The sequence below is a fragment of the Alligator mississippiensis genome, chromosome 8 (genome assembly GCF_030867095.1).
Source record: "Alligator mississippiensis isolate rAllMis1 chromosome 8, rAllMis1, whole genome shotgun sequence".
Taxonomy (NCBI): Eukaryota; Metazoa; Chordata; order Crocodylia; family Alligatoridae; genus Alligator; species Alligator mississippiensis.
Window position 1 is genome coordinate 75,773,829 of NC_081831.1, and position 16,492 is coordinate 75,790,320.

Here is a 16,492-nt window from a genome sequence, read left to right on the forward strand (position 1 = left end):
GACTTTAAGGCAATAAAAACACATTTCCGAACCCATTCACACAAGCACTACAAAGCAAATTCCTCTTATAAACGTTGTTCTTTGTTGCCTGAGACATTACCGCCGAACCTCTGGGCATCAGGGCTAGGCCTTCATACAGGTATCTTGAGTACATGATAGCTATTAAAGAGGCAAGACCGTTAGAAGGCTATGGGCTAAAACAAGCCTTTGCTTTTCTGTAAATGTAAATACCCAAGCACAGCAACAGAAAGACTATTTTCGTCACATAGAGAAATAATACAAGGAGTGATTAATAATATGGATATTCTTGAGCTTTCATTTCCTCTTGGGCAACGTAACGTTTACTTTTAGCTTCTAACGCATGTATGTGTTATGCCATCATGGAAAGCTTTTTGTCTTTAAATGACCAATTCCCCCACACACAGCGAGCTGGGATATTTCCACAGCTGGTCTGGACCATAGCTCCATGACATCCCGCTTCACTATATGATGGGGAGTCTGCAATGCAACAAGACAGTGGGGCAAAGAAAAGAAAAGAAAAAAAAAAATCCAACAACTTAAAACTAACCCTGGAACCCGAGATATGGAAGCACTGAGAAAAACAGCAACCACAAGATCTCAAGGGATGAGGCTTGGCTGACGCTAGAGCAAGAAATACGTGAAAGAAACAAGTGAACTGCACCCAAGAAGTGACAGCTTCTGTTCTGCGATAAAGACTCGGATATGCTTCTGCCAGCTTGGTCTCTGGCTTAGTTATTTATATCATTCAAGAGCTCTTCAACAGGAAAATGGTTTCATATATAAAAAAAAAAAAAAGAAAGAAAGAAAGAAAGAAAACCTGGCAGCAAAAGTGGTTGGTAATTATCTAGTTAATCCTCTTTTAAAAATACAGAGTACATCAAGGATACACTGTTAGGAAGTGGTAAGAGTTCCCCTATCAAACTAATTTCTAATTAAATGCAAATAAGCACATTAGGGCAAGGTTAAGGACACACAGTTAAAATTCAAATGTGTCAAGAAGTACAAAATTAAAGTTTTTTTTTCAGTCTCAGTACCTCTGCCACATTGTCTCTTTGCAAAGAGATGCTTTGCCACCAAAAGTACAATGCTAGGCCAAGCAGATATTTATAACCCTACTAATTTAACATTAAAACCAAGCAGACAGCTGGATATGGGTGCAACAGTACTGTATTGAAGTGCCACGGGAAAGAGAAACGAGGCCAAGCCATGAGCTATTCCTCTGGGACCGAATTTTTCCCAAAACCCAGTGCTAATCAAGCTTAGCATTTCAGTTTGGGCCCATTTCTAATAGGACCCCTAATATCTGGGTTGTCCTTTATGTGAACTGTGCTCCCTCAGTATTTTATTAACCTTCCTCCGCACCCCAAATTTAAATTTCCTGGGTGCACATTGCTAGAGAAAAATCAAAAAGGAGGGGATCCTTCCTCAACAATAAGTGGCTCTGACATGTGCTACTCATTTCCTGATGTATTAACATACTCTCGTATAGAGAAGTCCCCAGTGCCATGAGTATTTAACCTAGTGCGAAGCAGACTCCTATCCTCTCTACATCACCACAGCACCATAAAAATACTTTAACTTGCTTACTTTAAGACCCCTTTGCCCTGCCACAGTGGCATAAAGGGGATTTTTAGTAGTGTAACCAGGCCCCACATTTGCAAATCTGCCACCGTTTTTCAAGCTAAATGACTCCATTTTAGAGAAGTGGTCGGGATCAGTAACTAGACTTGGGCAGAAACATATTCCTTCAAACCTGTGTTGGTCTCCTGGTGCCAAATAAAATTTGAAACAAACCTCTGTAGGAAAGGTCTTAAAAGCCTCTAGATGCGAGACAGATTGGTGGAAGGTCAGGCCCTATTGATTGTTCATATGCTAATGAAAGAGCATGCAGTACATGCTCTCGCTCTCATTTACTTGGCCTCTAGGGTACGTCTACACTGTAACTTTAGCCTACGCTTCTGCGTGTTTTTCTCAAACCTGACCACCATCCACACACAAACACTTCCCATGAGTGCAGGCTCTTTGAACCCAATGCTTGGCAGATGGGATGGGGTCAAACACAAGCTGGGCTTCAGCTTAAATTGGAACCTGCCTCTTTTGCTGGGAGGATGCAAGCTTATTTGAAAGTGTGGAAAGGCCTCCAATGCCCCACTCGCAATTCCCCCCAAAGGAGCAGGCGAGGTCTCACGCGACTGAGTTTACTGGGGAAGAACGCTTAATGTCTCAGCACCGAGACCTGTGGGCTGAGATCCCAGGTACACAAAAGTATGTGTAGGACTCAGTGGGCGCATTTACATGACACTCTACATAGCATTGAGGGGCACAATCACAATGCCGAAGCTACTGCGCAGTAGGATCGGAAACGACCCGCGCACTGCCGGGACTGCACAGTAATGGCTGTTACAGTGCATTTAGTACTTGTTTTAAGCAACTACTAAATGACTGCAGTGTGCAGTCAGGGGCACGTGTAGATGTGCCCAGTGATGTAGGACTGGCTAAGCTAATTTACCTACCCAGATGCATTTCCAGTCACTTGAACTATGAAGAAGGGAAACTATCCCACCCACTGCCCCCCACTCAATCAAACTGGAGCCCACTTTCCCTTAGTAGCTATAAACTTTTTCCCTACTATAAACTAAACAAAGCCATTACTTGTTCCTATTACTATTAGAGGTGTTTGGGTTTTAACTGGGATTTCTCCCTCTTGGCCAATCTATCTATTGGATCCTGTAGTGAAGTTATTATGAGATTATTAACCGCTACCATTAGTTAGGTTTATAATAAACCCAACAGTATGACTATGTTGCAGGATGAAACAGAAAAAAGAAAAATGGGATTTGAAAGCGTCAAACATAAAAAGATTAGAGTCATTAGTGACGAGGGACAACTATTATGAAAAACATAAGATGGACACAAGTGTAAGACTGCTGTATTTGAAAGCTGTTCTTTTAATATGTAGATTAATGCATTCTAAACAGGATGCAATTGAAAATCAATACTTCAGCTTATTGGTTTTGTGCGATGATTTGTATTTACCATGTCTTTCAGCAATATGAATGATATGTTCTGCATGGAGCTTGTGATGGAAAACAGGCTTTATGTTTATAATCTGAATATTAATAAAAATAATTTAAGTGAACTGAAACAAAGGCAACAATATAATACAGCTCTTGCTGTTAAATCAACATTAAAGCATGTTTTATATATATATATATTTTCCCCCCTCAGATTCAAGCTTGGAAATAAAGTAAATGCCATGCATTGTAAACATTATTTACAACAGATGCTGTTTTAAAGCAAGACATAAGGGGAAAATGCAAGATTAAATATCACCTCCAGTATTCAAACCTTTTCAAATTAAATTATATCTAGAGAACACTGCCTTGTTTTATTTTTTTTTAAGTCTCTAGGTTACATTCAAATACAAGTATTAAACGTTTGCTCTTTAGAGAATCAATTGCCAAAATAAGCTACTTTTACAAGTACATATTGTGCTTGCTTAAAATCAATCACTTTAATTTTGCACCGTGTAATGTATTTGTGGTGCAAATATAATACTTTTCTTAAGCAATGCCTGATATTAATTCTAATCTCAGACTGCTCTCTACTGGTAATAAATTATGTTAAAGCTAATTAAATAGCTACAGTACTACAGAAATGTTAATATCTATATTTGGAATATACCAAGCCTGTGAATCAGCCCGGAGATGGAAACTTTATGAAGCCAGCATGGATCAAAGTATGGAGACTAAGCATAAATGCCGAAGCCAAGAGATTATTTAATTTAATAGTATGACACTTGACCCGATGCATGGCATGCTGTCTTAAGTAGTTCACAGGCCCAGTCTTGATTCCAGGGAACTCATCGCCTAGACATGTTGCCAGACCAGGATCTTTCACATAGGTCTGATCCAGTACACCTTGTAGGCATTCAGACAAAATGATATAGGCAATAGGGCTCCAAGATTTGCATGAAACGCACTATTGATTCTAGACCAAATACATGCAGATTTTTCTCCTTGTGCTATTACAGCTTTCCAACCTCCAAAAAAAATTAAACAAATAAAAATAATAATTAAAAAAAAAAAATCACAAAAGGTCAAATTCATGATGATCTGCTAGTTTAATATCACCATTTGGTATTTTAACTAATTGTTCTGCCATCCTAGAGACCAGCGGCAGAAGCCTGTAATGTGGGTTATGCACTACCTGCTATGGCATCTATATTTTCTTTTCCATATGGTACCTGTGCGAGATGTTCAATCATAACAGTATATAAAGCTGCTCTTGCTTCCACCGAGGTCAGCGGCAAAGTTCTCACACATTTCAAAGGCAAAGCCCAGGTCACTTATTGAGCAGCCTAATGTTTTGCATTTACATGTCAAAACCTGGGCATTTGGGGCTCAGAAGGGACAGACCTCGAACAATCTCTGGTTGATCAGATCAGGTAAAAACATCAAAAAAATGGACTGGCTGTGTAGCTTGTATGTCAAGCACCCCGAGTAAGCTCCCAAAGAGTCACTCTTGCACTAAGCATACTTGCTAAATTTCCTCCCATGGCGCTCCTTGCCCATTCAGCGGTTTCATCGTCTTTCTGTTACTGTTCAAAACTCGCCTCCTTTCACCAGTTGGTCACTTTGCTGCCCTGTATCAAACCAAACTCTGTCCCATCCCCAGTTTCTTGATGCAGCCAAGTGGTTTACCTTTTCTGCTCTGATATTCCCCCCCCCCCCCAAACCCATATTTCTCCTTTAGTCAGCTGCTAGATGAACATTAAAAAAAAAAACCAAAAAAAAACAACAAACACACCCCAAAAACCCACAAGTCTGATAATAAACTGCAGAATACTTTGCCCATCTCTTATGTCCAGCTGTTCAGTCATTTAATATAAAAAATAATATGATCTGGGATGAAAAATGGCTACCAGCAGATGGAGAATAAATCCCTCCAAATGAGGGTTTTAATAGGAATTCTGACAAATTCATATTGGCTGCCTTGTTCATCACTGGTATCAAAACACCACATTAATCCAGCGTATCAATTGTTTAAAGATGTATAGGTTTGGGTTGCTTCCAGAAATCTTTCTAAGGCCTTGGCAGTGCACAAGGATGACACGGATGGCTCTTAGCGCCCCCAAATTCAGTTCAGGGGATTCTGTGCCGAGTTTCTCAAGACATCTCCTAGTCATCGGGACAGGCTCTCCTGGCTTTAAGCTTGGGCTACTCCATCTCTGCTCTGGGGTCTGGCCTCAGTAGTGGAAGCCTGTCCCCGCTTGGCTATATCACCGTACCAAGTCTCCACTGCACATCATCTGTGGCCCCTTCCCACCCATATCCTTGCTCCACCACAGCTGGGAGGCCCTCAAACAGCTGTCTTACTGCATCCCTCACTTCCTATGGAGAGACACTTCCTTCCCAGGGGGATAATGAGCTGTTACAGCCTCCTGATCCCACCTTACTTCTTTAAAGCGGATGTCAAGACCCCAGAGCAGAGGCAACCATCACATCCATTGAATTCAATTTGGTATCCCCTCGCAAGCTCCCCGACTTGCATGCCTCCCAAGCAGCCGATGACTCCCACCATCGTTCGGGGTGCACGGGGCTCAGTCTTAAATTAGCATCAGTCCCCTGAACTTAATTGGATGACTGGGATTTCGCTCCGCTAAGGAGCTGGCCCTCTCCTGTTAAAAGCATCCTCTTTTCCAAACTCTTCTTTCTAGAAGGCCTGGATTCATAAGAAGTGGATAGGTGTTTAAAATTTCCCAGACTGTATCATTATGCAGTGAGCAGTTTTAACTGGCATTCAAGAAGCCTGACAATGTGTAACTAAGCGTCAGTTAGACAGCAATGCGCCGGAGATAGCAGCACAGAGGAAATGATGCATTGTCTGGGAAATTTTAAAAACAACCACTGCTATCCAGGCATTGTTCCTAATACTGGCAAAAATGTTTCAGGTTGGGGAAATTTACTATCCAATTATTATGTGACCAATTATTGGATAGAGTAGACAAAATATTTCCTCTGCTCTGGAGTTGGCACGGGTATCCCACATTTTGGAGGAGCGGGAAACGCTGCCAGACTGTTTGGCACATCTCTAATTGACAATTTTAGGGCAGTAAATTAGCAGGGTTTTTCATGTTGTTTTACTTCTAATTTTAATCAGACACACAGCCACTTGGCGCACGGAGCCACACACTCTTCCGTGCAAGTTCACAGCGCCTCCGTAAAAATGCCCTCATTGAAATGTAACTTAAACTTTAAAAGAGTTGCACAAAGCAATGTGCTGACTAAATGCGCTGGTAAGGCGCATCGAGAGACTGTGAATTCCAATTTCAGCCATGCCAGTCATTTGGCATTAAAATATGCACCAGCTGTGAGTGTTTGGATCTCGATAAGTCAGAGTGTGCTGGAAAGCTGACAAGATACTGCTGTGAAAATGTTTTCAGCCCCCTAATCTCTGCTCTGTCTCCTCTTTTTCATATTTTGCTACCCATGTTGGTGTATAATGTATGAAGAAATAAATGCAAAATCCCAGGGAGATGTGCACGGGATGACACCGAGCATTTATAGGGCTTGTAAGATAGCGTTGCCACTCAGAGTTCTGGACGCTGCTTTGATGGGTTCTCTCTGGTCATCCTTTATATTTTAGTAATTTATTTTCTCACCCGAGAGAGGCTCTGTATTAGTAAAACTGGGAGACATAATGCCAATGGGGAGGAGGGAGCAGGAGTGCACTTCCAAACACGGTCCCTCAGAGCAGGACTCGTAGCTACAGCAGTGGTAAAAGAAAAAAGAAAAAAAAAAAATACAGCATCGGGCCGATTTAATAGTAAAACAAATAATCTTGTAAACTCTGGGTTTGAGCAAATACCTCTCTCGCATCTATTCGCAGCCACATTAAATCTCATCTACAAGCAGCCAGATTCTAACCTGCTGAGAAGGGCAAAGCTATATGCTTCCCATCTGCTCTACTTAGTCAACAAGATGCGCCGGGCCTTATCCTGCCTTTCCAGAATTAAAGTTGTCCTTTCCTCTAGCAACCACCCACCCAACCAGCCAGCCAGCCAGCCAGCCAGCCAACAGGGGCAAGCAAAAGAAGTTGGCCAGGAGTGGACTGCTGCATGGGTCACACAGTCTTTTATGCTGGGCAGCATAAAAGACTGTGACCCGTGCAGCAGTCCACTTCTGGCCAGCATAAAATACTGAGGCCAACCATGCCACTTAAAAGCCCTTATGGTCATATTCTCTTCATCCCTCTGGCTGTATATGGGGGAGCAAATGAGCAGAGGAAGCAGGACATTTGTAATCTTGCAAATAGGAGGCAGGATTCTTGCAGCCCACACCTCTCATCTCCCCTTTTCTTCCAGCTCCCTAGAAAAGCTTCAGAGGAGACTTGGGAGCTGGCCAAAATAGGGGCTGGATGAAGAGACAGATCGGTGACTATGTAGGTTATGCTCTTCTTCTCACAAGAAAGGGAGAAAACGTGGAAGGAGCAGCAGGCTGCAACCACTTCCAGCGCAGCGGGGAAGACAGAACGCCTTCGGGTCCAGCCGAGGTTCTTGGGGTGAACGCCGGGAGGATTTTAGCCTTATCACAGGGCTCACAGGAGCTTTAATAATGCGGGAAGCTTTTGGAAACCACTGGTCTGGAGAGAATTTCATCATTTAATGGTGAAGTAAATAAGGATAAAAAAAATAAAAATAAGAGTTTATCCAAAGGAGCAACTACATTCTCATTTATTTATATTGATTCCCTGTCACATCCATGAATGCAGCGTTGGCTACAAAAACACTATTTACTCACTATTTTGATAAAATATTAAGTAGGAGGAGGATACTAATTACAGAACCTGGCATGAAAGAGAAGCTGTCACAGTATGTCCTCCTTCCCAAATGTGCTCCATTGGGTAAAAATATAAATAAATAAATAAAAGGCTACCCACAACGTTGTCGGCTAGCCAAAGCACTGGTGGTGAATCAAAACAGCGTGCTGCAAAAGATCTTCTTGCATGAAACCGAACAAAAAAAAAAAAAAGGAAATAATTCATTTTCTCTCTCTAGTATAGGAAGCTATTTTTTTTCTTCCTACAGAAACAAACAAAACAAGAAAAAAGTTGAAATAGTTACATCCAGATAATTTCCCCAATTTCGAGTCAAGCTCACTAAGTCCGATAGGGAAACCAGAGTAAACCAATTATGAAGTAAATCTACAATGAGTTTTGCTGAAATTGTGCGCAGCGTAAACAATAATTTTAGAATTGCTGGTTTCTATCAGTATGAATTGGCTTTATGTAGTGGAGAAGTATGAAATGCAGAAATAATATGGTTTGTGCTGAGACGCTTCCACTTTTTAATCAAAAGAATAAATTAAACGCATTTGCAAAAGCATGCCAGCCTCATTAATGTGGCCTATTAAAATGTAAAAGATGATCACATACATTTGCCTCTTATTTTGGCCTTTCAGCCCTCTATCTAAAAATAATAGCTGGTACAATATGGTGGATGGTACCAGCTATTATTAATGTTGCCTGACACTACCCATTTTCACATCTTGTTTTCAAATGCTGGTAACTTGGCAAAATGTTAACCCTTTGAGTTGAAATTTCCCATGTCATACCTATCCCAGGCTAATCTTTTTCTTCCTTTTTTTTAATTTCATTTTAATTTAATTAAAAAATGGGAAGAATAAAGAATTTTGCCAGCACTAAAGCTCTAAGATACTTATATTTTGAAACAGTTTTTAAAATCTGTCAAGAAGGTAAAATAAGTTCCCGTCCCAAAGGTTACGTTGTCCTGGCAAAGAATCTGGCTAACTAATATAGCCCCGTTATAAACTTTTGAAAGAAAGCACAACTTGTATCAATAGAAACATGCTAGACCTTTTATTCTCTGAAGACTCTGCATTCAATATGCTAAAGGCAAGGGTTGAGCAGGATTTTCCTTGCAATAATGACTGCTGGCCCTGCTGGGTCAAGATCCAGGTCCAGGTCCCAAAATACTCCTGTCATTGCACTGATGATGACTCCGTCTCCCTCACTTTTTACCTGTGGGGCATGGTAGGCTTTACTCTTTTCTGAATATGCTTTAGGACTAGGGTGTGTAGACGTTGCAGAAGGTGATTTTCAGAATTCCTAGTTAATGCTTGCCTGCAGATGCAGATCAGATTCAATTGCCTAGAAGCCCCCTCCACTTCTCTAATCACACTGTCCTGGGCTCTCAAGTCTTCCCTATCTGGGTACGCAGCATGAGGAGGAAATAATGGCCTGAACTTAATGCAGCAGAGATAATAACTGTAGGGACAGAATCGGTGTAGAGCAACTTGGGAAGATTGGAGGTTTCCAGGAGAGTGGAAACTCCTTCACAGTGAAAAAAGACTGGGGCGTGAAAGATGGTCAGGGAGGGCACATATTTAATGCAGAAAAAGGAGGTCTGGGCAAAGAGACAGGAATAAGACCAAAGGTGGGAATGAGACAGCCAACCTAGCTGAGAAGAAAGATTAGAACTGGAACCAAACGTGGACAGAGAAGGTGGCCGGGAGAGGCCGGGAGATCAGATATTAGAGAAATCAGTTGAGGAGCCAGGAGGAGGGAACTGGGACTGTCTAGGCGAGGAGCTGGAGAGGACTTGAGAGACCATGTAATAGATATGGACTGGGACTATGGATGAGAAAACAGACTGCAAGTTGCAGGCACCTGAAGTGTGGAAAAAGGAGCTGGTTGTTGCAAGGCATGAGAAGGGACAGTCTGGAGATGAGACGGTGTCCACTAAAGTCTACTCCCCTCCGGAGCCTGGACTGGAGTCTGGGTGTCCCATGCCGTAGCACCCCTCTGTGCATCAGATATCCCCCCACTGTAGTCCTGAGGATGACAACCTACTACTAGTAGTTACTCTAGGAGCTCAAGAGCCTCTGTGGTGAACCGATACTGTGGCATATTCATTTCAAGACAACTTCTTATCATGGAGCTTCTGCTTTTTCAGTTTGCTTAAAAAAACCCCAAACCTTCATAACTGGCCCTTCCCCTCTCTCTCACACATACAGTTAAAAAAATCAAGACAGCAAAGCCAAGCACTGAAAATTCTAAGAAATGACAGAATTAAGGTTCCCTGTGCAACCTGAATTTGGCCTCCTTGTGTGCATCTATTATGACACAGCCTTTAATTACATGATCACATACTATTTTTCTCCCACAGGACCCCGGCCACACACAGTTCAGTGGATGGACAGCGTTCACTTAATGAGCAGCAGTTCAATATTTTTTCTCCTCCTTGCTCCATACGCAGTCCCAGGCCCATTTATTGCATACTGTTCAAAACCTACTCTGAAGATGGCATGATTATTTCCTTGTGGGCTTTTCTACGGTGCTCATCACTGTAGTATCCAAGTACTTAACGCACTCAAATTATTTTTTTCAATACCTCTGTGAGATCATGGGGTATCATTATCCCCATTTTATAGGTAGAAAATCTAGGCATATCAGTGTGTGATGCATTGAGGGAAAACTGAATTTTCCTTATACATAAAGCTGAGTAAATTCAGCAACCTCCCCCCACCCCCCCCAAAAACAAACAGCCAAAAAAAACCCCAACCCAACAACTCAAAGAGTTGCATCAGCATCTAAGTACTATGATTGTGCCTGTTACTAGTTAGTTATAAGCATAAAAACACATCCACTTTTATGTCCAGGCCCAATAGGAAAATGAGAGGCATTGCATCCAGAAGCCTGATTTTCAGCCACTCCTGGAGCATAAACCACACGCACACTTTTACTCTAATGCTCATTAATGCCAGAAAAGCAGGTGTACATGTGTTGGCCCTGGAGCAGACTGGAGGTACACAAGTGCAGCCTGAAAGACAGCTATATGCACAAAAGGAATCAGAGCTTGTGGGAGAGGTGATCTCTTTTATTAGACCAGCTAGAATTTTGCAAAAATAAAAACAAGAATTGCAAAAATCTAGTTGATATAATAAAAGATATTACCTCTACCATGATTCCCAATTCCTTTTGCCTCTAGACCAGCGGTTCTGAACCTTTTTCAGTTGATGTACCCCTTGGACTCAGAGTGAGACTTCACGTACCCCCTTCCAGTGGGAAATTACTTTTTTAGGCCCTTCGACCTGTGTTAGACAATGTATGAAATATATATCTCATGTACCCCCAGTTCAGAACCGCTGCTCTAGACCAATACGGCTACAACCTGAATACCTGTATACACAAAATGGCCAAGCTCCCTGCCGGCTAAGGCTCAGGCCCGTGACACCTCTAGTAGACAATGTCAGGTACGCTTCAGTTTCCCACGTGTATGCAGATCATCCTGGAAGGGTCCTGCCATATTTCATTAGGGCTCAAGTCTTTTAAAGGAGGTCTTGCCCCTGCTTTGGAGCCACTGACTGGACTGAGGCAGTTTGAGGCCCTGGAGCATCTGTTCTTCTCGGGAGGAAAGGCAATTCTGTTAAAACAACAGCTGTGGATGGGACTGAGAATTTACTTCTCTCCCACTTTATTTTCTATGGTTTTATCTACTTATCTTTATCAAATAAATTCATTTTGCTTTGATTTTATAGTCTCCTCGTTCTGTGGGGGCTAGCGTTAAGAGGTGCTCCCAGGGTGAGTGGTGACATGGTGCAAGCCTCCTGAGAAAATAGGCTGTATCTTCAGATTTCATGATCCCAGGGTAAAAAAAAAAAAACAGATGTGGGATTTCTCCTAGGGCAAAGCCTTTTCTCCTGGGATCCTACAGGCCCATTGTCCCACTTTAAGTAGCTGTGAAGTATCTCAGATAACACTTTGTCCCAGGACAATCATAGCTCATCCAAGTTAATTGCCATTCAAGATGCCCCGGTAAAGGATTCTCCCAAGCCTGTTCTGATGCATCTAAGCCTGGGTTTATCCTGGGTCTGGTTGTCCCAATCTGTTTTTACCTTAAATCAATACAAAAGGATTTTTCTGAAAGGAGAAACCCACATCACCAGAACTAATTAGTTAATATTATTATTACTAATTGATAACACTGATAACTCCAGTCACCAGCAGGGTGATGTACTGCATATATAAAAGCCAACCCTGTGGAGGAGTGACATTATTAAATACACTTCTGTGAGAGAAGGCCTTGGCTGGGTGAAGGCTGACAACACTGTCACATTTACTACCTGCTGACAGGGGAGTATAAAAGTGTAACACTGTGATACAGGAGTGTCAAGATCATTGAAATTAATACTAGGATGTATGGTATTTAGCCAGTTGACTCAGCTGGCTTAGGTGTGCATTAGAAGATCAGTACAGCACAGCATTAGGGCCAGTGTTATTTACCATCAAAAAGAGAAAGCAAGTTCCTCGAGGCTTTTCTTGGATAAAATACATATACTCGCCTTTCACGGAAAGATCTCAACTTCCTTCCGAAAGCAAGACAGGGGTCTGGCAACTCAGCCAACATCTCACAGTGAACAAGTTAATGATTCAGGACCACAGGTTACAATTCTTGACTCCCATTCCCCGATTCTAGCCACGAGGTATTGAGGCCTCCCAAAACTAGAGACGTTTTAAATAGTCTATCAAACTGTGACCTTTTGGGGGGTGATGGTTGCTACCGGGCTGGATAACAGGATCACTCAGAACTGGACTGGGGCATCCTTGCACATCACAAGCTTCTGCTCCTTGCATTTAAGGGAGAACAGTTGCAGTTACAGGGTGCATGAAACAGGAGCAGTTATGATTTCATCCAGCAGACAGTGGGATCGCTGGTACCCATGTACAGCTCAATGCTTTTAGCTAGCAGAGTGTAAGGGCAAAAATGCTCTGCGTAGACTGTTAAAGCAATTAAATAAATTGGCAGGTTTCAGGGAAGGGGGTTTTGCTCTATTAATCATTTTCAAACAGCATTATGTAATTTAGACGGGTGCACAAAATTACTGCAAGCCACTGAATACACAGAAGTAACAACAAAATAATAATAAATCTGTGCCATGTTGCTATAGGTCAACCCCATGCCCTACTCAAATGCCTCCATTCAAGGGTTATGAGACTCAGCAAAACTGCACTTGGAAATTTTTTTTAAATGATCATTTTTCAATGGAGGAAAATAAAGCCAGATCTATACTCTTAGGGAACTGCTCATGGGCTTCATTCTCAGCAATCATGGATTGCCCGAGACTTGTGCTAGATCTTGGAAGGTCTGGAGTGAGACAGAGCCAACAGGACAGATACCATGTGCCTCCTGCAAAAGCTTTTCTCCTGTAGCTACCGTGAGGGTTACAGGCATCATCCCAAAGAAGGTCACATAGTAACGGGGAAGCAGGAATGAATGAATGAAGGCTGACCCTGTCAGAATTAACTCCAAGGACCCGCTGTGGGGTACGGAGCAGGGCCACCTACCCCTCACCTCCCTGGGGAGCTCTCTAACTACCTAAGGGCTATTCCGAAATGACGGCTGTGAGCCTAATCTCTGCAAACCTCAATACGTTGTTACTGGAGTGACTGACTAAATGACATACAAGCTCAAACAGGATGCAACGCACCTTCCTGCTGTCAAATGAACCAAAAGACTGATTTAGGGTAAATTATGCGCATCTTTTAAAAACCAAAGCAGAATTTAGGGCATAGCAGTTTAAGAATTGACACTCCTGTTGCTTGCTGTGTGGAGAGAATCTCTTCCATGCAGAAATTGCACGCGTTTGCTTCCTATAATTGTCTCAGAAATTACCTTTGGAATCCAAATTTCCCATGGCCGGCCAAAGCCAACAGCTTGCCTGGGACGAGTTGTACCCAAATAGCCATGGGTACTATTAACCAACCAACCATGTCAGAAGCTAGTCCATGGTTGTTCAGTAAGTGACTTTAGTTGGATGTTCTTAAAAAAAAGAGGTTAAAATTGTCCAATATATTTTAGTTAAGAGAAGATGTAAAAGATCTGAATAGAATTAGTTCCTGTTTCTCTGTTGTATGGAGAAAGATTAAGATTTTTTTCTTCAAGTTCTCCCTTTTTCTCCTCTCGCCCTAAATGGTAGAGCAGCGGGATCATTTTTAAAAAGCAAAATACAGCTATTTCTTGACTACTGCAGACAGACGTATCATAGCACATCATATTTCTGCATCATAGCATGAAAGCAGAAAGTTGTTTGTTCTGAGCTCCAAAAGGCATGTTTTGGCTTTAAATATAAGTCTCTCTCATACAGATAAAGGCATCTAAGGTTGTCAGTTATTGTACATCCATGCTACCTGAACATCTTGCTTTTTCCTAAAGTTTTGATGCACAAGCAATATCAACATCTGTTTCAAGGATCTCTGCTGGAATTGCAGCTTCACACAGCCAAATTGCCTATGCTTCCACTGAGGAAATGGCTATTTATTTTATGCCGCCATCTGGGCTCTAAATAGTACGTTTTGTCATTTGTGGTCTTGTTTTCAAACCTTCCCCCCCCCCAGTATAAAATTTGATGGTTCCATAAGTTATTTCTTTTGTAAATGGCATATGGGTTTTTTGGTTTTTGTGGGTTTTTTTATTTTTTATAATCAAACTTGTGAATAAATGTTTCATAAGTGGTTTACAATGTCAGTGTCAGGTCATAAATAGTTTGGATCTAAATCCAAACCCCCCATTTGCAGTAATTTGGATGCTTTGTTGAGAAGCAGCTTTAAAGTCATGAAAACACTGACAGCAAGAATTCACTTCCACGGAGGTTTGGGGCATGTGCACATCACAGGGCATACAACCGAAGTGAAGTCCCTGATTGAGTTCGCTGGAGGGATTGAATCTAGAGCCTCTGCTCTAAAGGCTTGAGTACCTGGGGCTGGCTTTGGCTAACGGGCCGGTCCGAACGAACTGGAAGCACAAACAGACTGCCGAGCCTTCAATAGCAGCTTAGTCACTAGAGAAAGGAACTGGCCACACTAGGACTTTGAAATACCCCAAAACAATGCATCAAATCTGTCAATTAAAAATCACTTCTGATATTTGCTGCATCCCCAGAGTCAAATCATCCTCTTCAGGAGACATTTTTGGAGGCCCAAGCGCACACAGCAGGAAGAATAGGGTCACAAATGAACACAGCAGAGGTGCTGCAGACCCGTTTGTCAAAACCAGGGATCCAACCATACTGTTTCAGCAGGAGAGGCCAAACCTTGCAACACTGAGCACCCACATGGTTGCATCCCCACATTTTAGGGAGAAGCCTTGCCCCATACATATGCCTGCATGTGGGATCCCACTTCCCAAACCCCTGATGTAGAAGCAAGAACACCCTGCACCTTCCCCACCCCATCTACCAAGGGTTTCTCACCGCAACTCTGCCCCGTTGTTGGGGTCTGTGCTCATCTCCCAGTCCCTACACAAACAGATCTCTCAGGAGAGCTCATTATCACCCCACCAGCCTCTGCCTTGTACCCTGAAGGGGCTGATTCACTTTGTACCCGCTCACCACCAGGAACCCTGCAGGAAGTGCAGAACCCTACAAGAGGCTTGTCTTCACCTCATATTTACCTCCTTTGTTGAGGTTTTCTTGGAGAAGGGGCCAGTCCATGCTGCAGAGGTTGCTCCTCTTTCCCTGGGGTGAGATGCAGGGCTAGGACAAGCAGCTAGTTCTACGGGAGACAAAAGGTCAGGAAAGCTCTGCAAGAGGAGCTGGGCTGGATAAAGGAGTTGGGGTTGCTTCTCCTGCTTCCCACAGGTGGGACTGAAGTTACCTGGCTCTGGGTCCTCTTAGTGCTGATTACTTCCAGCTGGGTTCACCAGATTGCAGCCCACATCCATCCCTAAACCAAGGCTTGATTACAATAGCCTTTTACATCAGATTCAGCTGTGCATTGTCCCTCACTCAGCTCCACATGCCTCATTGTGTTCCACTTCACTCCAGCCAACATGGTCACATACCTACAAGCTTTCTAAGGGCCACTATCTTTACCCAGGCCTCTCTTCTCTGGCCCTAGCACACGCAGTGGTCTCTAGAACTGAAGAGCTTTAGGTTAAATGACATCATTGGGCTAATTATTGGTCATAAGTGATATGTAATGGCCTGAGTTAGGCAGTAAATTAGATTAGGTGATCTACCAGGGTGTCCTAGCCATAAACTCACTGAAACTAGGAATAACTAGGTCAAGACTAGTGTATGATCCCTGCCTGCATATTATCTGGCGGGTGCCAAGAGCCATCCTTTCATTTCCATGGGAACTATATTCACTCTAAAGTATCTCAGATTCTCCCAGAACAAAGCACTACAAGACTGGAAGGGCAATGGACTGGGCCCTGCACTGCTAATCATTGCAGCACCATCACTGCTTTCCAGGAAGGAAGAAACCAAAGCTCCCTTATTGCTCAGATAAGGTTTGTAAAGCTTTTTGTCAACAAAAAGTGCTGTGGATTAGGATGATCCACCCATTTTTTTTTCTTCTTTGTGATCAGACTGCTATACTCTCAATAACTAAATCAAGTGAATTTGCTTCTATGGTAGATAAAGGGTGGGGGGGGGAAGGAGTAAATCAT

At 42.6% G+C, this 16,492-nt stretch overlaps 1 protein-coding gene across 1 annotated transcript in view; it reads right to left on the reverse strand.

The window, feature by feature from the left end:
• AFF2 (ALF transcription elongation factor 2) overlaps positions 1 to 15,662 on the reverse strand; it is a 530,167-nt gene extending 514,505 nt beyond the window's left edge. Inside the window, exon 1 of the mRNA XM_059732873.1 lies at positions 15,494 to 15,662. The gene's annotated coding sequence lies outside the window, so the exon portion shown is untranslated. The remainder of the gene's footprint in view (positions 1 to 15,493) is intronic.
• Positions 15,663 to 16,492: the final 830 nt, after the last annotated feature.